The sequence below is a fragment of the Piliocolobus tephrosceles genome, chromosome 2, assembly GCF_002776525.5.
Source record: "Piliocolobus tephrosceles isolate RC106 chromosome 2, ASM277652v3, whole genome shotgun sequence".
In the NCBI taxonomy this organism is placed as follows: domain Eukaryota; kingdom Metazoa; phylum Chordata; class Mammalia; order Primates; family Cercopithecidae; genus Piliocolobus; species Piliocolobus tephrosceles.
This window is the reverse complement of record NC_045435.1, coordinates 24,556,761-24,583,086: the sequence shown is the minus strand read 5'-3', so window position 1 is coordinate 24,583,086 and position 26,326 is coordinate 24,556,761. Positions and strand designations below refer to the sequence as shown.

The 26,326-nt window shown below is 34.6% G+C and overlaps 1 protein-coding gene across 3 annotated transcripts in view; it reads right to left on the bottom strand.

Moving 5' to 3' along the window:
• The window catches only part of ROBO1 (roundabout guidance receptor 1), a 1,175,986-nt gene that overhangs the window by 157,660 nt on the left and 992,000 nt on the right, over positions 1-26,326 (bottom strand). The window lies entirely within an intron of this gene.

Genomic DNA, 26,326 nt, shown 5'->3' with positions numbered 1-26,326 from the left:
CAAGGCCCAAGCCCATCTTTGTGCTCTTGCATGTAAATGTAATGAGACTATACATATGTCAAGTAGGTGAAGGTTCTTATGATGAACACCAGATCAACCTATTAAGGCTGATGACAACACGATACTAGGGAAAGGGTTAGGTATCTGTGAATCTGACAGGGGAAAACATGTGAAGTGCTTGGTTGCAGCTGTGTGATAGTTAAAGTCTATGATAAAGAATCTCAGGCCATGCATGTCATCAAAGACTACTTCATATCCAAAAAAATGAATAGAACACTTAAAAAAAAAAAAAAAGAGCGAGAGAGAGAAATAAATTATGGTTAAAATTGCCCCTCCAAAGCTTCTAGTTCACAGCGGATCATAAAAATTGAATTAAAAAATAAAATCATTTTGTCCCATTTTTAAGTGCTTCCGATAAGCTATAAAGATCACCATGATTTGAGGTCCACTCTTGTCCATTTAAATGTATGTATAAATAGCTGTTTTTTTCAGCTGTAAATTTTATATTACTCATTTTTCTCTCAGAACTTCTATTTCAATTCCCACCCAATTTTATCCTCATGCAATACGCTTTTGTCTGAAAGATTTGTTGTTTATTGATTATTGTAACACAGTTCATTGCTTTGAAATAAGGAACTGTGGAACATTTTCTATTTTTGCTGCCCTGGAGGTCTTCACACCTCTGAAAATGCACCATAGAAAGATCAAGACATCTAAACAGCATGCCTTTTACTTTTAATGTAAAAAATATGCAAAAATGAAAGGTGACATATCAAAGGGGAATTCCATAACAGGACATTTTTGGTCACCTCAGTTTTAGGAATGATATCTATGGAGAGTGAGAATCTGGACAACCAAAACTACCATGCTGATATGGTTTGACTCTATTCCCACGTGTTGTGGGAGGGACCCAGTGGGAGATAACTGAATTATGGGGGTGGTTTCCCCCATACTGTTCTCATGGTAGTGAGTAAGTCTCATGAGAGCTGATGGTTTTGTAAGGGGAAACCCCTTTCGCTTGGCTCTAGTCTTCTCTTTCCTGCCGCTACGTGATACGTGACTTTCACCTTCCGCCATGATTGTGAGGCCTTCCCAGCCATGTGGAACTGTGAGTCCATTAAACCTATTTATTTTGCAAATTATCCATTCTCAGGTATGTCTTTGTCAGCAGCATAAAAACAGACTAATACACATGCCTATATACCTCTGAAATCTAAAGGTATCCTGGTAAAAACGCACTACACTGAAAAAGCCCCACTCTGACTAATTTAGTTACTAGCCTTCAAAAATTTCGCAGCTCAGCTCTATTAAAATGGGAGCCACAACATACAGGCCCATAGCCTGTATAGGATGTCATAAATAAACATGAATTAACCTATTAGAACAAAATTTTGGATACATTTCATAAATTTGAGGTGACATGTTTATGTGTTACATGCTTTTGTTGTTGTTTTGAGTCGGGGTCTTGCTCTATCACCCATGCTGTAGTGCAGTGGTGTGATCATGGCTCACTACGACATCAAACTCCTGGGCTCAAGCCATCCTCCAACCTCAGCCTCCCAAATAGCTGGGACTGGAGGTGTGTGCTACTGTGCCCAGCCAAATTTTTAATTTTTTGTAGAGAGGGGGATCTCACTTTGTTGCGTAGGTTGGTCTTGAACTCCTAGCCTCAAGCAATCCTCCTGCCTCAGCCTCCCATATGTATTATTTTCTTTTTTCTTCACCCAACATAGATCTTTGATGTGTTATTTGTGAAATTATAACATTTAAAGAAAAACAATCCAAATCAAATTTAATTATTATTGAGTTATTAAATTATCTAAGGCCCAATAGATTAAAGTATCATCTTATATAATCAGTAGTCATACAGGAATCAAAAAAGCAGAAACTCAGTGTCCTAGGTGGAAAAGGGCCAAATTCTTTCTCTGGAGATGTTAAGACCTATGCTTATAATGAGGAATAAATGGTTCTTAGGACTAGGTTAGCTGACCAGCTTTTGAAAATGCCTTGCAACTTGTTTAAAAAACTATAAAACCATTAGCAACTTCAAGAAACTTAGAAAAAAATACAAAGACGTTTCAGTTTCTCTGCAATGCTGGCAAGTTTTGGATTACTTTTCTCCTTTAACAGGCCCCACTTGGAACAGCAACACTTTTTATAAAAATTTAAAAAAATAAACAAATGTATAAGGTTTTACTTCTCCACAAAACACAGTTGCAACTTCTGGCTTTTTGACTATTTTTAACAATCTTTTTATGTTCTACGTTCTGAAAGTTGAACCAAGTACTTCTACTGAACTTAGTTATGAGTCATTAATACAATCTCTGATTATCATAAAACTTTTGTCTGTATTCAAATATGGTGATAAATTTGTTTTCTAAATAAACGTTTGCTAGCCTTTTTTGACTAACATGTAATACAAGTTCCCTCTCAACAACAACATCTCTTTAAGTAAGCATTGTAATAAAAATTACATTTAAAAATGATCATATTAGCTATCAATTTTAATCATGCATATTTTATCACCTATTAAAGATAAATACAAAATAACTGGTTATTGACAGTGCATAACCTTCTTTGCTGCAATTACTGATCATTCATTTTGGCAAAAGAAGTCACATGCTCACATTATAATTTAAAATATTCATTAAGTTTTGATTTCTAAAATCAATGTTGTAACTAGCTTCCTATCAGCCAAATAATTCTTTCTCACATTGTAAACAGTAGGTTTTTAATATTAAATGTGATACTAAGTTAATTTGGTGTTTTTAGCTTTAATAATGTGATCTCGAAAAGTCCAGTCTCATTAACAACCTATGGAAATGAAATTCACAGTTGTTTTTAAATGGGAATGTATCAATAATAATGCAAGATTACATTTTTCTGGAAAAAAATGACAAATTGTTCAAGGTCTAAATAGGCACTCATGACTCCATTTACCTAAAGACAGATCTCTTCAGGTAAGTCAATAAAAGGCACACTTTAAATGCATGAGTATTTTTAATTGGCAGGGACCTATGATTTAATAGAGTTGAAGATCTGTGCTTAGAGACATCATGGAGGAATCCCCTGGTCTTAATGAGCAAAAAGTTGAGTCATAAAAAGGTTTATTCATTAGCTTTTAAAAATGACAAAACATAGATTTCCCCCTTGACCTAAATACTAAAAGTTAGGAAATAATAAAATTAAAAACACATTGTTGCTCCTAATTTCATTTATATTTCTAGTTGTTATTTTATCTGTTTTTTGTTTGTTTTACATTCAGTGTTACAAAAGGGAAATGTATGTGAACATATAATAACCGAGGATACATATAATTTAATATAATAATTTCACTAAACAAATGATGTAGAGGCACTTCTAAATCATGCATTTAAGTTAGTTTTTTCTTTTATTCTCAAGGTCAGAACTAGCGAGAAAACTTTACTTGATTCATGCATAACAATTTCCTCTTTAACTTCCCCCAAAATAAAAGACGATGAGCAAGATATAAGGAAAAATCAGTTATGTTTAATTTTTATAATTGAAATAATAACATATTAAGGATTACTTAATTTATTGTCTTTACGAATCAAATTATGCTGTTTAATCATTTCAATATTTAAAATGATATTATTTCTCTTTACGTAGAAACGAAAGAAACAAAGAAAAGACATTTCAAAGCATCATGACCAGTGAACAAAAAACCACAACCACTAATTATAAAATGTTCCAGGATTTGAGGGGATCATAGACATGTGGAAAAAGGCAATTAAGTATGGAAGAAGAGGAAGATGAAATAAGCACCATACCACATGACGAGACACAAGAGACAAGCACTTATTTTATTCCCAAACTCTATAAATAATTGACAGCTCCTACAACCATAATTAATTGATCTAAGTAATGCTTGAAAGAAACCTACTACCACATTTCTAACAGGGATAAGATACAGCTCGAAGTCAAGACTGGCAATTAAAATATCTTATCCAGCATTTTATGGTCACATAAATTAAGTGTTGGTATCAGAGCAACAATTAAGTAAAAGGGAAGACAAAAGAACAACTAAATTAATAACATATTTCTAGTAGGTTTTTTTTTTTTCTTTTTTGGTATCCTAACGGCTAGAAAATGAACTACTGAACATATTTATAGTAAATACATAAGGCCTCTGTGCTTGGAAGTTGTTTTTAATATTTTAATCCATGAATGCTGCCTCCAACTTGATTAATGTATGTGATACTTTATCATTTTTACCATTTAAAAATGCGTACCTTAATCTTCCAGATTATAACCAAAATTGAAATGTATTTCGAAGCAACTGTAACTTCTAGCTAACTACACTCACATGTGTTCGTTATGAAGTTTGGTAATACGTGCCTATAAGCAGACTTTGCAAAAAGAAACACATTATTTTCTCTCCATTCCCAAACTCCACAGCATTTAGTCTCCTGCCTTTTATTTAAGTAATTTGAAAAATTGAGTTCTTACTCTTATGTTATTCTTTGAAAAACCAAGTGTCCATCTTTGGTTTGTCCAATCTTGAAACCACCTGTAAGCCTTTACTCCACAAGAAGTCCTTGGCCAGCCTTCCTGTACCCAATCCATTCCCGAGTTTTAACCAGCAAACCGATTTGCCACCTCTTACTGTATGCCTCAAAGACTGGCTGTCTGTACATACTGGAATTTAAAACCTACATAGAAAGTGTGAACATTTTAATTGCTTAAGGTTAGTGTATGAAGTAAAAGTTTTATAGGGTGGAAGTGTAAGAGATGTGATTACGTGTTAAAGGATTTTATTTTAGTTAGATGGAGTGCTGCAAATAGAAGCTGACAGTTTTGGATATGGATTTTCAGTAGATAACTCTGCTTTATCTTAAAAAGCAAAAGAAATTTTTAATTAGACTTCCAGTTTAATTAAACAGAAAAAATATTCATGTATTCTAATGTTTTGTACTGTGGAGACATGAGAGAGATAAAAGATAAGCAACTTAATCTATATTCTATGATCTGTTTAATATGTTTATTATTTTGAATCATATAGCATGTTTTAGTTAGAAGGAATTTAGAGAACTTTTTAGTCCAACTCTTGTTCATTGTACAGATGGAAAAACTGAGTCCACTTAGGTTAAATAATTGGTTTAATACTGTAATAAACCAAATAGCTCAAGAAAGTCCATTAAATCCCAATTTGATTATCATTACCCACTGACTACTTGGACAGATTCCAAAGAAAACAAAGAGCTTTTTATTAAAACAATTAAAAAATATTTTGAGATTGAAATGAGACTATGTCTGAAGCAGCTCTAGGTAGAATATTAATGGAAAGTCTTGTGGCAGCCACAAGATTTGACCAAGATGCTTCACTGGGGAGCGGTTGCTTATTTTATAGTTTTCCCATTAGACTAGCCCCAGAAACCCAACACTTAGAAGAGAATTATCTTATTATAGTAAGTAATCTCATTGTATTAAGCATTAACCACATGAGAAAATTAAGCCCATTCCTGTAACAACCATTTAAATTTGATACTACATCTATTAGTTTACTTTCAGTTCTGAAAACATTTCAAGCTCAGGAATTTTATTCTCAGGCTCATGAATTTAGGTTGAAGACAATGTCATCATAATCGCTACCTGTCACAGAGACATAAGGCCTCTACTGATAAAATAGATGGTTTAATCTGTCATGATGACAGTTTTAAAAAGTGACAGCTCTCTTAAGAACAAAATGGTACAAAAATAATATAATGGTTTGTGTGATTTTTTTAAGTAAAAGATTTAATACATGAGGAAGGTACAGTTGTGATTTTGATTCAAATCAGTAACTCATCAATGAATCAATGCACATTTTAAACATTCTTTTTCAAATGTATATTTTAGACCTTTGGTTTTATTGTTGTTACTGAGTTTTTAAAAAATAAGGTATTATATAGTTAAGAGGAGCACTTCACCATCAATTTTCATATGATAATTTTAGGCCTTCTCTCAAAGTTTCTATATGCAGATCATGATTGAATATTGTTGTTTAATCTAAGTCTTGCAGGGAAGAAAGGTGACTCTTTTGTTTGAAACTGGGTCCAACCTAAAGTTTTGTTTATATTTACAAGACAACATAGCCTCATCTTCAAAGATTCATTCATTTGTAAGTCAAACTTCATAGAAGGATGAAATGATTATTTTAAATATCATTTTTTAAAAATATAGAAACATAAAATGTATTATTAAAAATAAACTTGCATTCAATAAAATATTTTAATTCAACATATATAGCAACCTCAGTTGTTTAAGAAATTACAATAAAGTAAAACAATATTATTTTTAAAACTTGAAAAAAGACACTTCACGAAGATAGTGCTTTTACTAAGGGAAAGAGCAGGAGATAAACTGCCTATAAAGAGGGAAACAGAAAATAAAGTATACTTTTAGATTATTATGGTGAGCACTAATATCTAACAGGCTAGCATATTAATAAAGTGGTCATTCAAAATGCTGTGTGGTGTAAGATAAATATATGAGCAAGCCAAAGGGATCCAGTCTCATTTTATTGTGCACTTTATAATAGAGGACAGAGCTAGTTAAACAGATGGCACTCAGGATTTCTCAATGAATTCAGCATCTGTGTGTACATGTTGCATAAATGCCAATTAAAATGTGTCCGAGTAAATTTACATCCCTTGCTGATAGATAGTAAGCCAATCTTGCTGGCTCAGGATCAAGGTTAAACTTAATCATCTGCTGAACTTTCAGCAAGTTGCTCTCAAATTGTACAGAAATTCCCAGTGAAATAATAAAAACAGAACTCCTATTGATTTGTATTTATTTACATTCATAACTCATTTCTGCAGCCTTGGGCTAGAGCTCAAAGGGAAAAACGTTACTATTTGTATGACTTGGCCAAGTATACTTTTGACCATATTTCCAACAAATACCTCTTTGATTAAAATGCCGGCCTGCATAAATTTTCCTAACCTCCTCCTTGCAACTTCCCAGTTGAAATAATTTTGTTTAAAAATGATCCTTTCAAAATGATCTTGAACAAAGGAAAAAGGCATGTAGCAGTAGGTCTATTATTTATATAGCAAGGAACAGGGCGTCTGCCTCAGATTGACAGGCAGCCATGAAATTACTAGAAGCAATTCTTCCTAGAGGAATATAAAAATGGCTTTCCCTGGCAGTTTTTAAATACTACTTTGCTTTAGTACCCCAACCCCAACCCCCAGTACATTTGGACCCACATAAAGCGTGGTCACTGTTGGTGTACAGAAGAGCTACTGATTTGTGTACCTTAATCTTGTATTCGGAAATTTTGCTGAATTCTTTTATCAGTTCTAGGAGCTTTCTGGAGGAGACTTTAGGGATTTTAGGCAAACAATCATATCCTTAGCAAACAGTGACAGTTTGATTTACTCTTTACTGATTTGGATGCCCTTCCTTTCTTTCTTTCTCTTGACTGATTGCTCTGGTTAGGACTTCCAGTACTATGTTGAAGAGGCATGGTGAGAGTGGGCGTCCTTGTCTTGTTCCCGTTCTCAGAGGGAATGCTTTCAGCTTCTCTCCATTCAGTATTATGTTGGCTGTGAGTCTGTCATAGATGACTTTTACTACATTAAGGTATGTCCCTTGTATGTCGATTTTGCTGAGAGTTTTAATCATAAAGGAAAGCTGGATTTTGTCAGAAGCTTTTTCTGCATCTATTGAGATGATCATGTGATTTGTACTGTTAATTCTGTTCATATGGTGTATCGCATTTACTGACTTGCATATGTTAAGTCATCCCTCCGTCCCTGGTATGAAACTCACTTGATCATGGTGGATTATCTTTTTGATAAGTTGTTGGATTTGGTTAGCTAAAATTTTGTTAAGGATTTTAGCATCTATGTTCATCAATGATATAGGTCTATAGTTTCCTTTTTTGGTGATATCCTTCCCTGGTTTTGCTATTAGGGTGATGCTGGCTTCATAAAATGAATTAAGGAGGGTTCCTTCTTTTTCTATCTTATGGAATAGCGTCAAAAGGATTGGTACCAATTCTTCTTTAAATGTCTGGGAGAATTCTGCTGTGAATCCGTCTGGTCCTGGACTTTTTTGTTGTTTGTGGTTATTTTATTTTATTTTATTTTATTTTTTATTTTTGAGAGAGGGTCTCACTGTGTCACCAGGCTGGAGTGCAGTGGCACGATTTTGGCTCACTGCAACTTCCGCCTCCCGGGGTCAAGCGATTCTCCTGCCTCAGCCTCCAGAGTAGCTAGGATTACAAGCATGCACCACCACGCCTGGCTAATTTTTGTACTTTTGGTAGAGATGGGGTTTCACCATGTTGGTCAGGCTGGCCTCAAAACGACCCACCTGCTGGGATGACAGGCATAAGCCACCATGCCCAGCCTGTTGGTAATTTTTAAATTACCATTTCAATCTCGCTGCTTGTTGTTGGTCTGTTCAGGGTATCGAATTTTTCCTGATTTAAGCTAGGAGGGTTGTATTTCCCCAAGAATTTATCCATCTCTTCTAGGTTTTCTAGTTTATGTGTGTAAAGATATTCACAGTAACCTTCAATGATCTTTTGTATTTCAGTAGTGTCAGTTGTAATATCACCTGTTTTGTTTCTTAGTGAGGTTATTTGGATTTTCTCTCTTCTTTTCTTGGTTAATCTTGTTAATGGTCTATCAATTTTATTGATCTTTTTAAAGAACCAGCTTTCTGTTTCATTTATCTTTTGTATTTTTTGGTTTCAATTTCATTTAGTTCTGCTATAATCTTGGTTATTTCCTTTCTTCTGCTGGGTTTGGGTTTGGTTTGTTCTTGTTTCTCTAGTTCCTTGAGTTGTGACCTTAGATTGTGTGTTTGTGCTCTTTCAGACTTTTTGACGCAGGTGTTTAGGGCTATGAACTCTCCTCTTAGCACTGCCTTTGCTGTATCCCAGAGGTTTTGATATGTTGCATCATTATTGTCATTCAGTTTGAATAATTTTTAAATTTCCATCTTGATTTCACTTTTGACTCAATGCTCATTCAGTAACAGGTTATTTAATTCCCATGCATTTGCCTGGTTTTGAATTTTTTGTTTGTTTGTTTGTTTTGGAGTCGATTTCCAGTTGTATTCCACTGTGGTCTGAGAGAGTGCTTGATATAATTTCAATTTTCTTAAATTTATTGAGGCTCGTTTTATAGCCTATCATATGGTCTATCTTGGAGAATGTCCCATGTGCTGTTGAATGTGTATTCTGTGGTTGTTGGATGAAACGTTCTATATATATCTGTTAAGTACATTTGTTCCAGGGTATAGTTTAAATCCATTGTTCCTTTGTTGATTTTGTCTTGATGGCCTGTCTAGTGCTGTCAGTGGAGTACTGAAGTCCACTACTATTATTGTGTTGCTGTCTATCTCATTTCTTAGGTCTATTAGTAATTGTTTTATATATTTGGGAGCTCCAGTGTTAGGTGCATATATGTTTAGGACTGTGATGTTTTCCTGTTGGACAAGGTCTTTTACCATTATATAATGTCCCTCCTTGTCTCTTAACCACTGTTGCTTTACAGTTTGTTTTGTCTGATATAAGAGTAGCTACTCCTGCTCCCTTTTGGTGTCCATCTGCATGAAATGCCTTTTTCTGTCCTTTATGTGAGTCCTTATGTGTTAGGCGAGTCTCCTGAAGATAGCAGATAGTTGATTGGTGAGTTCTTATCCATTCTGTGGCTCTTTATCTTTTCAGTGGAGCACTTAGGCAATTTACATTCAGTGTATTGAGATGTGAGGTGCCATTGCTTTCATGGTGCTTTTTGTTGCCCGTGTACTTTGATTCTGTTTTTTGTTTTTGCTTTTTAAATTGTATTTTTGTTTATAGGTCCTGTGTGATTTATGCTGTAAAGAGGTTCTGTTTTTATGTGTTTCCAGGATTTGTTTCAAGATTTAGAGCTCCTTTAAGCAATTTTCATAGTGGTGGTTTGGTAATGGCAAATTTTCTCAACCTTTGTTTGTCTGAAAATAACTATCTTTCCTTACACATGATGCTTAGTTTCGCTGGATAAAAAATTATTGACAGATAATTGTTTTGTTTGAGGAGGCTGAAAATAGGTCCCCAATCCCTCCTAGCTTGTAGGGCTTTGTCTGAGAAATCTGGGGTTAATCTGATAGGTTTTCCTTTATAGTTTTCCTGGTGCTTCTGTCTCACAGCTCTTAAGATTCTTTCCTTCATATTACCTTTGGATAACCTGATGATAATGTGCCTAGGTGAAGATCTTTTGGTCGTGAATTTCCCAGGTGTTCTATGCTTCTTGCATTTGGATGTCTAGGTCTTTTGCAGGGCCAGGGAAGTTTTCCTTGATTATTCCCCCAAATATGTTTTCCAGGCTTTGAGATTCTCTTGTTCCTCAGGTACACCAGTTATTCTTAGGTTTGGTCATTTAACATAATCCCAGGCTTCTGGGATTCCCTTTTCTCCACAACCTCACTAGCATCTGTTGTTTTTGACTTTATAGCCATTCTGAATGGTGTGAGATGGTATCTCCTTGTGTCATTTCTCTGAGGATTAATGACGTGGAGCATTTTTCATATGTTTGTTGGCTGCTCATGTTTTCTCTTGAGCAGCGTCTGTTCATGACTTTGCCCATTTTGTAATAAGATTATTTGCTTTTTGGTTGTTCACTTGGTTAAGCTCCTTACAGATTCTGAATATAAGACGCTTGTCAGATTCACAAATTGCAAATATATTCTTCCATTCTGTAGGCCGTCTGTTTACTGTGTTGATAGTTTCTTTTGCTGTAAAGAAGCTCTTTAGTTTAATGAGGTTCCACTTGTCAATTTTTGTTTTTATTGCACTTGCTTTTGAGGAAGTAGTCGTAAGTTTTTTTCCAAAGCCGATATCCAGAGCAGTGTATCCTAGGTTTTCCTCTAGTATTCTTATACTTTGAGATTTTACATTTAAACCTTTAATCCAGCTGGGTGTGATGGCTCATACCTGTAATTCCACCACTTTGGGAGGCCAAGGCTGGAGGATTAGTTGAGCCCAGTGATTCAAGACCAATCTGGGCAACAGAGTAAGACTTTGTCTCTATAAATAATAATAATAATAATAATAATAATAATAATAATAATAATAATAATAATAGCTGGGAATGGTGGCTCCCACCTGTGGTCCCAGCTACTTGGGATGCTGAGGTGAGAGAATCACTTGAGCACAGGTGGTCGAGGCTATAGTGAGCTGTGATCACACCGCTGCAGTTTGACCTGGGTGATAGAATAAGACCTCATATCAAACAAACAAACAAACAAAAAATCTGTAATCCACCTTGAGTTGGTTTTTGTATATGGTGAAAGGTAGGGGTTCAGTTTCAATTTGCATATGGCTAGCCTGTTATCCCAGCACCACTGATTGAATAGGAAGTTTATTCCCATTGCTTATTTTTATGTCAACTTCATAAAAGATTAGATAGCTGTAAGTGTGTGGCTTTATTTCTGGGTGCTTCATTCCATCACATTGGTCTATGTGTCCATTTTTGTACCAGTACCATGCTGCTTTGGTTACCATAGCCTTATAGTATAGTTTGAAGTCGGGTAATATGATGCCTCCAGCTTTGTTCCTTTTGCTTAGCATTGCTTAGGAATTCAGGCTAATTTTTGGCTCCATATGAATTTTAGAATAGTTTTTTCTAGTTCTATAAAGAATGGCATTGGTAGTTTAATAGGAATAGTGTTGAATCTGTACATTGCTTTGGGGCAGTATGGCCATTTTAATAATACTGAGTCTTCAATCAATAAGCATGGAATGATTTTCTATTTGTTTGTGACATCTCTAATTTCTTTCAGTAGTGTTTTTTGGATCTCCTTGTTGAGCTCTTTCATCTCCTTGGTTAGCTGTATTCCTAGGTATTTTATTTGTGTGTATGTGGCTCTTGTAAATGAGATCGCATTCTTGATTTGGCACTCAGCTTGAATGTTATTGGTGTATACAAATTTTTTTAAATGATTTTATAACCTGAAACTTCACTACTCATTTATCAGTTCCAGGAGTCTTTTGGTGGAGTCTTTAGGGTTTTCTAGGTATGAAATCATATCATCCATGAACAGAGATAGTTTGATGTCTTATTTTCCTATATGGATGCCTTTATTCCTTTCTATTTAGGCTCAATCCTTTTAAATTTCAAGGTTTCAATAACCATATTACTCATTCTAAAGTGAGAATTTCACTCACTTTTTTGTTGCTATCAAAACAAGGACCACGTTGCAAAGGAATATTATGTAGGCATTAAATATGATGTTCTTTTAAAAATAAATTAATAAAATACTCAAGATAAAATGTTTATAAAAAGCATATACAAATAGATGTAACAAACTTTCCAAATCTATGTTCCATAAAATACCAGTGCCTAATATGACCTAATATGTATTTGCTTAAAAAAATGTCATTTATGTCTGGAAATTTCTACCTATTACAGTCTACCTTTGGAGATTACAACAGTCATTACCATTTTAAAGATAATTTGAAGTTCTGCAGTATACAAACCCATTTGACTTTGCTGCTATAATATTTTACAAACACATTTGACCATGCTAACTGCATTGTGTTATTTTTTCTAAATTATTTGAGGAACATCACTGACATCTTCCTGAAATAAAATCCACAGTAATACACTTTGGAAAATGTCAATATAAAATATGTTTCTAATTTTGTAAAAGGATGTAACTAAAAATACATATCTCTGGAAAACAGGCAAAAAGAAAGGATTTAATGTTAGGCATAGTTATTTCTGAGTAGTGAGATTATCAATGATTTCAATTTTCTCCTTTGTAATAATTCTAAGATTCTGAATTTTTTACAGGTAAATCTATGCTCTTTTTATAAAAGATAAAATAATACATTGTACTAAATATCATGCTATTTTTTCTTAATCTCCAATGAGACAGTAGACCCTATTTTCATATGTAACTGTACATGTGAGTTACGAATTATGAATCTACCTCTCATGCCTCTACTCAAATAGGTAAAAACCTGACATGTAGTATGGAGAAGGTTTGTATTAAGAATTGAATCTCATTTAATCCTCACAAGAACTGGTGAAGAGTTTTCACTATTTTACAAATAAAGAAATTGAAATTTTGAGAGGTTAAGTCAGTTGCTTATTATATGGGTGAACCAGGATTCCATCCTAGGTTTGTCTGATGTCAAAATTCAGTTTTAACCACTGAGCTCTGTTGAAACCCTGAGGGCAAGAAATTATGTTTTATATTAGATATTTTCAATTTTCAAAGTACATCATTAAAGTACCATATAATAATAACCAAGAAAAAGTAATACCACTTACCAACTGGCTATAAGGTGTGCATGTTTTGAATACTAACATTAACAATTATTATATGCTGTGTTAGGAAGTGGGTTAAGGATTTGTTATACATTCACCTCATTAATTCTCACCAGAACCATGAGTTTAATACTATTATTATCCCATATTATTGGAGAGAAAACAAAGAGATATACAGGTACAAAAAAATCAAGATACAAACCAAATTGGTTTAATTCTAAAATCAGTATCAATCAGTTTAATTCTAAAATCAGTACCCATTAAATCAGTATAAAACCACAAAAGGAATGCATTATTATCCTAATATGCCATTTTCAAATCGAGTTCTTTCTTTAAAAGAAGGAAAAAGTTTAGAAGACATTCAGTTGAAATTTCTTACATCAACATACAGAACTGCATTCATTCTACTCACTTGTATTTTAAAATGATTAAACTGTTGCCTAAAAGAGATTTAAAAATCCATACCATAAATCATCTAAGATTTTGATAATTTTTAAAACATCACCTTAAAGAAACATATATCTTCAGAATAAAATGATTAAAGAATATCATAAAATTAATATTCCATTATTTTTTATTGATGCATTTGGACAGGAAAGAAAAAAAGGCACTTCGTGATGCATTGACTTATCTACACTCTGCCATATGCTAGACAATCCCCAAACTCATTCTTTTTCATTAATTATACCTTCCTCCCTCTAGTCACTAATATATAGCAAACTGTACCTGGTACACAGTAGGTGCACACAAATGTTGATTGCTGAATATCTTTATTACCCATCATCTTAGTTTTAGGAAGGAATTGCTTTAATATTATGTCTCCTTTGCATTCTAGTGTCTCTACTAGGTGCCAATGTCTTGTTTATCTCTGGATATCTTGGCTCTGTCATTGTTTCCCTCACAGTAAGGAGCTTAAGAGATACTTTTTGAATAAAGAAAATCATCTAATTTAATCTCAAGAATGAAACAATCTTGGGAGATGCACTCCTTTTCTTAATCATTTTCTAATTTAAGAATTTTGCCCAAAGAATAGTTTATAGTACGTGGCAGATGAGAAAGAACCTAAGCAGGATATGTGTGAAATTCTTCAGCCAAGTCCTTTTCATTTATTCTTTTATTAGTCATTTAGTTCAGCTATTATACTACACATGGCCATGAAAACTACAATAATCTAAAATAATTGTACAATTTAAATTTTCCCACCATCTTTAATGTTTTGAGTCATGATCCTTTAAGCTAGGCTTACACTGAAAACTCCTTTAAATGTTTTATGCTTTATTGCAACAAAGATATCTGCTAAAACTTTTGTTTGTTTGTTGGTTTGTTTTTCTCTTAGAGGGAGTCTCGCTCTGTGGCCCAGGCTGGAGTGGGCGGCGCCATCTTGGCTCACTGCAAGCTCCGCCCCCCGGGTTCCCGCCATTCTCCTGCCTCAGCCTCCCGAGGAGCTGGGACCACAGGGTTTCACCCTGTTAGCCAGGATGGTCTCGACCTCCTGACCTCGTGATCCGCCCGACTTGGCCTCCCAAAGTGCTGGGATTACAGGTGCTAAAATGTTTTTAATAAAAACAGAAAGCTACCACTTGAAAGTATCAGAGGAAACTCATTTTAACTTTCATATTGTGGAACAATATTTATATATTACAAAGCAAACAACAATAGGAATAAGCTGTTCAAACTGTGTCCCTTGTTCAACAAACTCTTAAAAGCAACAATTATTAATACCAATGGTCTCTAATGTGACTCTTTATTGTGTAAATAAAAACATTCAGAAATGATCTTTTAGTCATCTTGCTAAGGATAAAAGACTTGAAAGCATATTCAGTATTTTTCCTTTAATAGACTTCTACCAAATATATATTAAGTCAATATCCACTGGTAAATTCATAATACTCTTCATAGCATATCATAAAACTTTAATGTTACCGATAATTTCCATTAATTGAAAAAATAGACTTTTTCCAAGTTTCCTACAAGGTCTTACATTTAGATTTGACATGTCTGATTTTTGCATATCATACACTTTGAAGAAATGCCTTAGGTGCACATATTCCCTTGTATAAGATGTCAGTTTGTACCCATGATAAAACAAAGATGGTCAACTGGTAAAGCATCCAGTGAAATTCTATCTTCTGGCCAGCTTAATGTAATAGGAGTTTTTTTCCACTAAATTACCCAAATGAACACAAACCTGGGCCAATTCTATCTCTCTAGCTCATGTGTGTAATTGTTAGGGTAGAAAATTGCAGCAAGGCTGAAGGCACAGATGTTCATTTCCAGGTAACCAAACAAAATAGGAAAATGTGCTTTTCTACCCTCATTTCGACTTATATAATACATTTTATTCTATTAAATATATTTCTAGTGTATTTAATTTAAAAATAAGTCACATAATTGAAACAAAATGAAATTAGTAAGACTTTCAAAGCATGCACTAAAGGATTGCAGTTATTGACTTTGCAATAACAATTCACTCAACATTCAGTAATTTAGACACTGTGCTATATAAAGGCAAATTTATAGAAGAAGAAGCAATGACACCTGTCTTTAAATATGTGCAAAGATCTCTTTCTTCAACTTGCTGAGTGAAAAAATACATGCTTTAAAGCATTCAGAGCTTTTCTCTCTAACAAGCTTGCCTTATTTTCTTTGGTGCATGTTCATGATACTTCACTAAACATTAGTCTTCTACCCCAAGTTCTGGTCTATTGTGTACAGCAAGCTTACTGTATGGGAACCCTTTTTGGCCTTTGATTGAAAACTGCTTTTCTCTCAGTTGCCTTAGCTGTTGCTTTAGCCAGTTTCTGCTAAGGTCTGTGGACAGACTCTGACTGACCGGTGCTCTCAGTAGTTGACCTCAGCATTTTATTTTACAGAACTGAGGAAGTAGGCAAGTGCAGAGCTCAGTACTTACATAAGCTTTTCCATGTATGCATAGTTCTATCCTTCTAAATATAAAGCAGCCTATGGGTTCAGAGTTACATCTTTATGGTTACATGTAACATAGAGTATGCTCTATTTGCTTATTTTTTATTGTTTCTTTTCCCCATCCTTCTATGGGTTCCAAAAAAGATTTTTATCCATAGCACAAAGACTAGTTTTAAAGGAATAGTAGACACTCAATAAGTACTGTTCAAAGAATGACTAACTGCATGAACCTCAAAACCTCAAATCCCCCATCAGACACTTGTGAAGAAATTCTTTTTTTTAGACAGAGTTTTGCTCTTGTCACGCAGGCTGGAGTGCAATGGCACGATCTCAGCCCACTGCAACCTCCACCTCCCGGGTTCAAGTGATACTCCTGCCTCAGCCTCCTGAGTAGCTAGGATTGCAGGCAAGCACCACCACGCCCAGCTAATTTTGTATTTTTTGGTAGAGATGGGGTTTCACCATGTTGGCCAGGCTGGTCTTGAACTCCTGACCTCAAGTGATCCACCCACCTTGGCTTCCCAAATGTTGGGATCAGAGGCGTGAGCCACCACACCCAGCCAAAATGCTTTAATGGAGTTTCAATAAGGAATTAGCCTTCAGTGGCCTTCAATATGATTCTATAAATAACAAGTAAATCCTTCATTATCATTGGCAAGAACTACATTCACTAAGTAAAATTCCTATGCAAATTAATGTATGTTAGAGTGTAGAAACAGAATGGTACCATGTTTAACAGTAGAGACACTGCGGTCAGTCTGCCTGGGTAAAAACTTAGCTCTGTCATTTACTTAGTGTCTGGCTTTGGACAAGTTTCTGAACTGTTTTATGCTTGAATTTAATCATATAGAAAAGAAGGATAATAAAATAGCAATAAATAATTAAAACTTTACCAGCGAATTATTTTGAGGATTAAATAAATTATATGTGACACACTTAAAAATGTGCCCAGTACACTGAAAAACAGCTAGGACTATTAACTTTTATGGCTAACAATATAGTTGCATGATCTGCTTAAGAAATATTTGTGGATGTCATCTCTATAATAATTACTATTATTATTAACTCCATTGGATATTCGGTTAGATTGAACTGGACCCCCAAGAGATTGACTATCCTTAAGTGGATAGAAAGTTTATGCCAAACTGAATAGCAAACTTCTGACATATGCTAACCTAATTAGAATACAGATAAATTACAGGAACAGATGCCTTTGGTTACTAGTTAAAGCAGTGTCAATAATATCTGAATATAAATAAGCTAACTTATTTCATTCCACTCACAAACATTAACTTCTGATGACCAGAGAAAGGTTCAAAGATACTACACAGCTAGCAATGTCAATTTAAAGATGATTTTGAAACAAGAGACAAAAGACATGCTGGGACACAAGTATGGGCTCATGAGGATGTACTGTTTCACAATTTCCTTATGGTATATACACAACCAATGCCATCTGGTACCCCATCATTTTTCTTATCACTATTGCTATTGAAACTGATATATATAATGTAAACCAGCATTCTTCATATTTGCTTAGAGTTGAAAGTCATGGGGAATGGTTGTAAACAAATCAAAATCACAGCCACTGTTTGACCACACACCTCATCCTTTTAAGTGAGTATTTTTATTTAACAGCACTTAATTTAAAGGAAGAGCCAAAATAAAAAGTTTGGCTTACTTTGTATTATAAATGCTTTCACACTGATTTTGTATCCTGAGACTTTGCTGAAGTTGCTTATCGGGTTAAGGATATTTGGGGCTGAGACGGTGGGGTCTTCTAAATGTACAATCATGTCATCTGCAAACAGAGACAATTTGACTTCCTCTCTTCCTATTTGAATACCGTTTATTTCTTTCTCTTGCCTGATCGCCCTGGCCAGAACTTCTAATACCATGTTGAATAGGAGTGGTGAGAGAGGGCATCCTTGCCTTGTGACAGTTTTCAAAGGGACTGCTTCCAGCTTTCGTCCATTCAGTATGATATTGGCTGTGAGTTTGTCATAAATAGCTCTTAATATTTTGAGATACGTTCCATCAATACCTAGTTTATTGAGAGTTTTCAGCATAAAGGTTGTTGAATTTTATCAAAGGCTTTTTCTGCATCTACTGAGATAATCATTTGGTTGTTGTAATTGATTCTGTTTATCTGATGGATTACATTTATTGATTCGTGTATGTTGAACCAGCCTTGCATCCCAGGGATGAAGATGACTTGATCGTGATGGATAAGCTTTTTGATGTGCTGCTGGATTGGGTTTGCCAGTATTTTACAGAGGATTTTCGCATCGATGTTCATCAAGGATATCGGCCTGAAATATTTTTTTGTTGTTGTGTCTCTGCCAGGGTTTAGTATCAGGATGATGCTGGCCTCATAAAATGAGTTACGGAGGATTCCCTCTTTTTCTATTGTTTGGAATAGTTTCAGTGGGAACGGTACCAGCTCCTCTTTGTATCTCTGGTAGAACTCGGCAAAAATCACAAGCATTCTTATACACCAATAAAAGACAAACAGAGAGTCAAATCATGAGTGAACTCTCATTCACAATTGCTTCAAAGAGAATAAGATACCTACAAATACAACTTACAAGGGACATGAAGGACCTCTTCAAGGAGAACTACAAACCACTGCTCAAGGAAATAAGAGGACACAAACTAATGGAAAAACATTCCATGCTCATGGATAGGAAGAATCAATATTGTGAAAATGACCATACTGCCTAAAGTAATTTATAGATTCAATGCTATTCCCATCAAGCTACCACTGACTTTCTTCACAATGGGAAGCAATGGGAAAAGGATTCCCTATTTAATAAATGGTGCTGGGAAAACTGACAAGTCATAGGCAGAAAACTGAAACTGGACCCCTTCCTTACACCTTATACAAATAGTAACTCAAGATGGATTAAAGACTTAAACGTAAAACCTAAAATCATAAAAACCCTAGAAGGAAAAGTAGGTAAATACCGTTCACGACATAGGCATGGGCAAAGACTTCATGACTGAAACACCAGAAGCAATGGCAACAAAAGCCAAAATTGACAAATGGGATCTAATTAAACTAAAGAAACTGTCTTTTGCACAGCAAAAGAAACTGTCATCAGAATGAATAGGCAACCTACAGAATAGGAGAAAAGTTTTGCAATCTACTCATCTGACAAAGGGCTAATATCCATAATCTACAAAGAACTTAAACAAATTTACAAGAAAAAAGCAAACAACCCCATCAAAAAAGTGGGAGAAGGATATGAACAGATACCTCTCAAAAGAAGGCATTTATGCAGCCAATAAACATGAAAAAAAGCTCATCATCACTGCCCGTTAGAGAAATGCAAATCAAAACCACAATGAGATGCCATCTCACATCAGTTAGAATGGCCATCATTCAAGTCAGGATACAACAGGTGCTGGAGAGGATGTGGAGAAATAGGAACACTTTTACACTGTTGGTGGGAGTGTCAATTAGTCCAACCAATGTGGAAGACAGTGTGGCGATTCCTCAAAGATCTAGAACCAGAAATACCATTTGACCCAGCAATCCCATTACTGGTTATATACCCAAAGGATTATAAATCATTCTACTATAAAGACATATGCGCACATATGTTTATTGCAGCACTGTTCACAATAGAAAAGACTTGGAACCAACCAAGATACCCATCAATGATAGACTGGATAAAGAAAATGTGGCACATATACACCATGGAATACTATGCAGCCATAAAAAAGAATGAGTTCATGTCCTTTGCAGGGACATGGATGAAGCTGGAAACCATCATTCTCAGCAAACTAACACAGAAACAGAAAACCAAACACTGCATGCTCTCACTCACAAGTGGGACTTTAACAATGAGAACACATGGACACAGGGAGTGGAACATCACACACTGGGGCCTGTGGGGGAGGGGGAGGCTAGAAGAGGGATAGCATTAGGAGAAATACCTAATGTAGATGATGGGTTGATGGGTGCAGCAAACCACCATAGCACGTGTATACCTGTTTAACAAAGCTGCATGCTCTGGACATGTATCCCAGAATTTAAAGTATAAAAAAAATTCCCGTATGTTATTATCTTATTAAGTGAGATTGCATGCCACAGCTATGTGTTAAAGCAGCATATTAAGACAATTTCCAAAATTTAAAATACCTTAGCCAATAAAAAAAGAATACTAACAATAAATAACCTGGATTCAGTTAGAGCAAAGTACAAGTTTGATTTTGCATGGCACCATTTGTGTATTTCTACAATTTTTTTCCATTCCATATACATGCATGCCCTTATCTCTCCTGTCATGCCCCCAAACTTTCCCTGATGGTACTTTCTTATTATACTCCTTCCTCTACTGCCAAAATAATTTTAACATTGAGACAGATTGCCTCAATTTATTTGTTCACCCTGTGGAAACTCTTTTCACATCAGCTTTTACAAAGCTCCCAGTTTTTCTGATCAGGAAACCTATCAGGCTTTGTATGACTTGATTGTTGTGCCGAATTCATTGCTATTGACCTGCTTCTTCTTGGCAACTCTAGTCTCTTTTGGTGCCTACCACATTCATTTCTGCTGCTTTTCCTCCATTATCTCCAGCTGTTCCTTCTCTGTCTTCTTGACTGGATTTTTCTCCACGTTTTCTTTATTATTATTATTATTTTTTAGGTTCTCTAACTCACCCCTGCTTCTTTGTATGTGGAATATCGTTCCTGACTGAATGATATTATTCAACCCCATTATGTTAGCCACTGTCTTTATGTGGGAGTCTCCAGAATCTATAGCCACAGCTCAGATTTATTTCTACCAAAACCTAAACAAATAGTTCTCCCTTCCTTGCTACATAAACACTTGGATACCTCATATAGTTGAACCCTAAAAAACGGATTTCAGCAATATTCTAAAACAACAATGCCAACAAAACAGCACAGTGTCCACTTTTCGTCCTTATCCATTTCCTCTCTCAGTATATGTAAGTAAGCCAGAACACCCTAGAGTCAATCCGGAATTCTCCTGCTCTATCAGCCCCATATCCAAATAGATTTATCACACACGTTTCTCTCAAACCAGTCGCCTTCTCTCCTACCCCAGTTTCACATGTTAAATTAGATGCTAGCCAACTTCTTCATCTAGATTAACTCTAACATTTAATTCTACCTAGGTAGCCTCAAAGCACAAACTATAATCCCAAGTGGGTATATAAAAGCTTCAGAAAAGTAAAGCAGTGGGTGTAGTCTTGACAGTTTCCCATGTGATTCTAACACAACATACCACTCCTCTCCCTTGTTTTCTCTGTGCTCAGGGGTTAAAGTCATTCTTCTAATCCCTTTAAGTGGTTCTTATCCTTGACTGCTCACTGAAACCCCCTGGGGGGAGATTGCAAAATTTCAGTGTCCAGGTCTCACACCTAGATTCGGAAAGAATTGTTCTGAAAGGCAGCCTGGTGATTCCAATATGCAGATCAGGTTGAGAACAACTCATCTAGACTCATACTATCTAAAGTGGGTGAACGACACCCCAGGGTTATAGAAAACAATCCACTGGCATAAGATAATAAAAGAAAATTTAACAATATGTATTTTCAATCTTAGTGCTTAAAATTTTAATACAATCGTATATACTTAAAATATACATAATAGTTTGTCATTGGTATAGGGTAGTATATAGTAAATAAAAACATTTACAAAAATTGTAGTGTAATGCAAATAAGTAGGTATGAAACAACCAAAAAGTCTAAAATTATTTGCTGTAAAAAGCAGCTCATTATCTTTCAGTGCAACTGTTTACAAACAGGTCTTTTTTCATCTAGCCTGCTCATTTTGCTGGGCCAAGTAATTATTCTACTGTAGTTACCTTCTGAAAACTAAATAAGAACCTGTCATTTTCTTGCTTTAAAATGTCTATTAATTCCAACTTGTCTAGCTCAATTTCAAGTTTATTGTTTCAATAACCTACTAAAAATCAAGTTGAAATTCTTTTTTTTCTTTTCTTTTTCTTTTTTTTTTTTTTTTGAAACAGAGTCTTGCACTATTGTCCGGACTGGAGTGCAGTGGTGCAATCTCAGCTCTCTGTAACCTCTGCCTCCTCGGTTCAAGTGTTTCTCCTGACTCAGTCTCCCAAGTAGCTGGGATTATAGGCATCCACCACTGCACCCAGCTAATTTTTAGTAGAGATGGGGTTTCACCATGTTGGCCAGGCTGGTCTCGAATTCCTGGCCTCAAGTAATCTACCCACCTTGGCCTCCCAAAGTGCTGGGGTTACAGGCATGAGCCACCGTGCCTGGCCCATAAATTGAAAATTTTAATGTGGCTTCCAAGCACCTTTAGTTTCTCTTCAACCTCTGCAAGCTTATTTTTCCCCAGTCCATTCCATATCCTAGGCTGAAATATTTTCCCTTGTATCAAAATTCACTAGTTCCCTGTTCACACTGGCTTTCCTGAGTCTATAAACACCATTGTTTTTATTTTCTACTTTTTAAACCTTCATTAAATTTGCAAACAACAAAACAGATCTATTCTCACATATTCTAGGATTATTAATTAAATGTCTACTACAACAGTCATCACCTTATACTGCAATTGTCATACATGTTTGTTTGTCTTCATTAAATACTAAGATGCTCAAGGACTAAATTTGACTGTTTCATCTTTATATTTTTCCAATATTTGGCACTGAACTAAGTATAGAATCGTGGTTTAATGTATGCCTGTTGAATAAACTAATTCAGATTTTCTATAGTTATTGATTTCTATGTGTCAGGCAATCATTTAGGCACTGTGAAGATAACAATGAAAAAATGAATTTGTGACTAAAGAACAAAGGAATAATAGATTTTTGTTTACTTATTTATTTCCCTTTTTAAAAATTAGTTTTGGTTTTCATTTGTGTAAATGTTAAGGGGTACAAATGTAATTTTGTTATGTGGATACATTACATAGTGGTGAAGTCTGGGTTTTTCGTGTAACTCTCACCCATTAACATATATTGTACCCATTCAGTGATTTCCCATCATCCACCTCCTCTGAGTCTGTATTATGTATCATTTCACACTCTATGCCCATGTGTACACATTGGAACAATACATTTTTTTAAAAAGTCAATCAGTGTTGCTTGTTACAAAGAAAACCAAAGCAAAACTAGCCATTACTAAAACAAACAAAAGCAGCTCAACATTTACCACAGACGAAGGATTTCATCTATACCTACAATCAATTTAATTTTCTTTCAAGTAAGATGAATTTATTATTAATAGCAAGTATACATATCTACTACATAATGACAAATTATTATCATAATAGTGATGCTAAGGACATTCAAGATTCTAGAATGCTATTTTAATCAAAGATTAAATTACATTTACTATACATAGGTTCTATGGCATTTTGTAAGATTCTGATTTCAGGAAAATCAGACTTGTGGAATAACAGTGCTGGAGGAGATAAATTCCTCTGTCTACCTAAGGGAAAACAAATTCATAGAAGTTAAGTGTTTCACCTTAGGTCACACAACTAGTTAATAACCGAAACAATGGTATAAATCACATCTCCCACTGTTGCTTTTTAGCACTCCTTAGACTATGCCAAAGTGGCTTCTCTTGGTGAACCAGGATATCTGATTGCAGACTAAATCATGCTGAATTACACTTCACTATCTAAGGGACAGCATGTTATTATGAATAATACATTGCTTCTCAATGTTTAAATGTAGTGAAACTTGAGAAATATAAAACATTATTATGGCTCTATGAAATATTAAGTGGCTTTGAACTAGCAGGTGTTTAAGCATCTAAGGTAAAAGTGATTGCTAGGAAATAGTACATGAGTACGCAGAGAAAAGGACATTTTTAAATAATAGATTTATAATTCCCTAAATGTGCTACCTTAGAGAGGTAAGCATATCAATATATCACAATTATAACCAAAACATGAATAACTAGTCATATAACAATAAGAGTTTTAATGTAGGTTATTCGAGGCTGAGACTGTATTCACAAACTACCTTCTAAATAATCAATCTGTAGAATAGGAATAATAATAATTATTAACTGTTATAATTAAATGATATTACCCATAAAAACTCCAAATATCATGCCTGGCATATTCTAAAACAATAGAAAGTTAGTCATGAGGGCTTTGATTATCTAATGAATAAGAAATTAGTACAGACAAATGTTTCAGACCACAGGCATTGAGTTCCACTGGGTATCAATTCAACTTCTGTTTCGGAATGTTTAGCTGTATGGCTTTAAAAAGTCCATAATACTGTCTAGGTATAGAATGCATGGTTACTATATGCCTGTAAATTACTAAATGATAATGACAATGTATATAATTAATCTAGGAAATTTTAACAATGAACTTAAAAGTAAATTGAAAAAAAGGACATGTTCTTTAAGGAATGTTAGATTTCTTATGGAATAAAATAAATGTATATTTTATTTGTCTAAAGAATAGTAGCAACAAAAATCTTTAAAAACTTATTTTACATAGGTCAACATTGGTTCTGGATATTAAATTATTGTTATGTCTTCATTCTTTAATAGAGTAATATTAAATAAATACTGTTAGCCATTTGCAACTATCAGGGTTACTAATTCAATAACTTAGAAAAGTTGTTTCTTGTCCCTGGGCTTCATTTTCTCACCTTTTTAATGTGAAGATGTTCATCTAGATGATTACTAACTTCTCTTCCCATTCTTTAACACAAAAAGCATTACTAAAGCAGACCACCAAGTACAGCTGCACAGGTTATTCACTGCACAAGTATATCCAGCATATTGTGTACCATGTCAATTTGCACAGCTTATTCATTGTACAAAGGCAAGTGGGTCTGAAATGTAACTTGACCTCCACTTGCCAAGCTGTGCTCAGAGATATGACTGCCTAGAAAAAGGAGTGCTTTTGCATCAACTGCAATGATAAAAAGTCTAAGATTATAATCCTGTGTTAAAGAGAGGCGCATTATGAACACATTGCAATGAACTCATTCTTAAGGTATATGACTCATTCTTTTAATCTGTAAAACAATTAGCATACTCTTCTGAGTCTTTTTCTTTAGTTTCTGTACTTATAGCCTTTCATTTTGAAAACTTTAGTGCAGTGGGGATCTTAACCCTCTGTAAAGTGGACAGTCTCTCTTTGTGAGGCTCCTAGCTCTCAACTTACTACCTACCCATACAAAATCGCTATCATTTATTATTTTACTGCTTCACTGCTTTCAAAACACTTAACTGTAGGCTGATTATTTGATTTTTCCTTTTTACTGGTTTGTCTTCTTATTGCTACTACTCCTCATACATACCTGTCTTGTATACTTGCCAAGCAGACAAATCTCCTTACAAATTCTGGCTATGATTCAATTCCTTCTTAACTGAAGATAAATAAAATCCTTCCTCACTTATTAGTACCTTCCATCCTATACGCTGGTTCAAGACTCACATGATTCCAATTATTCCTACAGTTTTTTCTTCCTAGTAATTCCCACATCTGTCCACTGTATGTTTTCATTGTAGTAGAGTAATACAACGGTGTGTAATTTATCCTTTGTGTACTTGCATTCATTTAGTTCTGTTTTGCAAGTTACTATGAGTATTTAAACACTCTCTTCAAATCATGGATATTTTATTTAGCTTTCTTCTTAGCTCACTACAGTTCACAACAAGCAGCAGTCCAAAGAGGGCTATTGTATTTTAACAGGTGAATTTGCTAAATCAAAATCAGAACCAATATTTCTGAGGTACCAATAAAAAGAGCTAGTTGTTATTATAAAACTCTCAATCCATCAAGAGTCTATAAATTAAATTAATATGAATTACCTTTATTTTGAAAAACATAAAATTAGTAAAGAAAAATATGTAAGATTAGAAGTCCTTTAATCAGACTTCTGGGTTTGAAATTGATTCTGTGACTTCTACCTACTTTTTCTGCTATGCTTTTATCCTTTTGAAAATAAGATTAATAAAAGTTTATGTCACCTGAGTTTGATTTGCATGTGTCTTAAAAAAGTGATTTATTACCATGGCTACTTATATTACATAATCAAGTTTAATATGAGCAATAAATATCTGAAAATATATTTATGGAAAAGTGCTTTATAATACAAGTTTCAGTAAATTTCAAGAAATATTTCTTGATACTCTTAA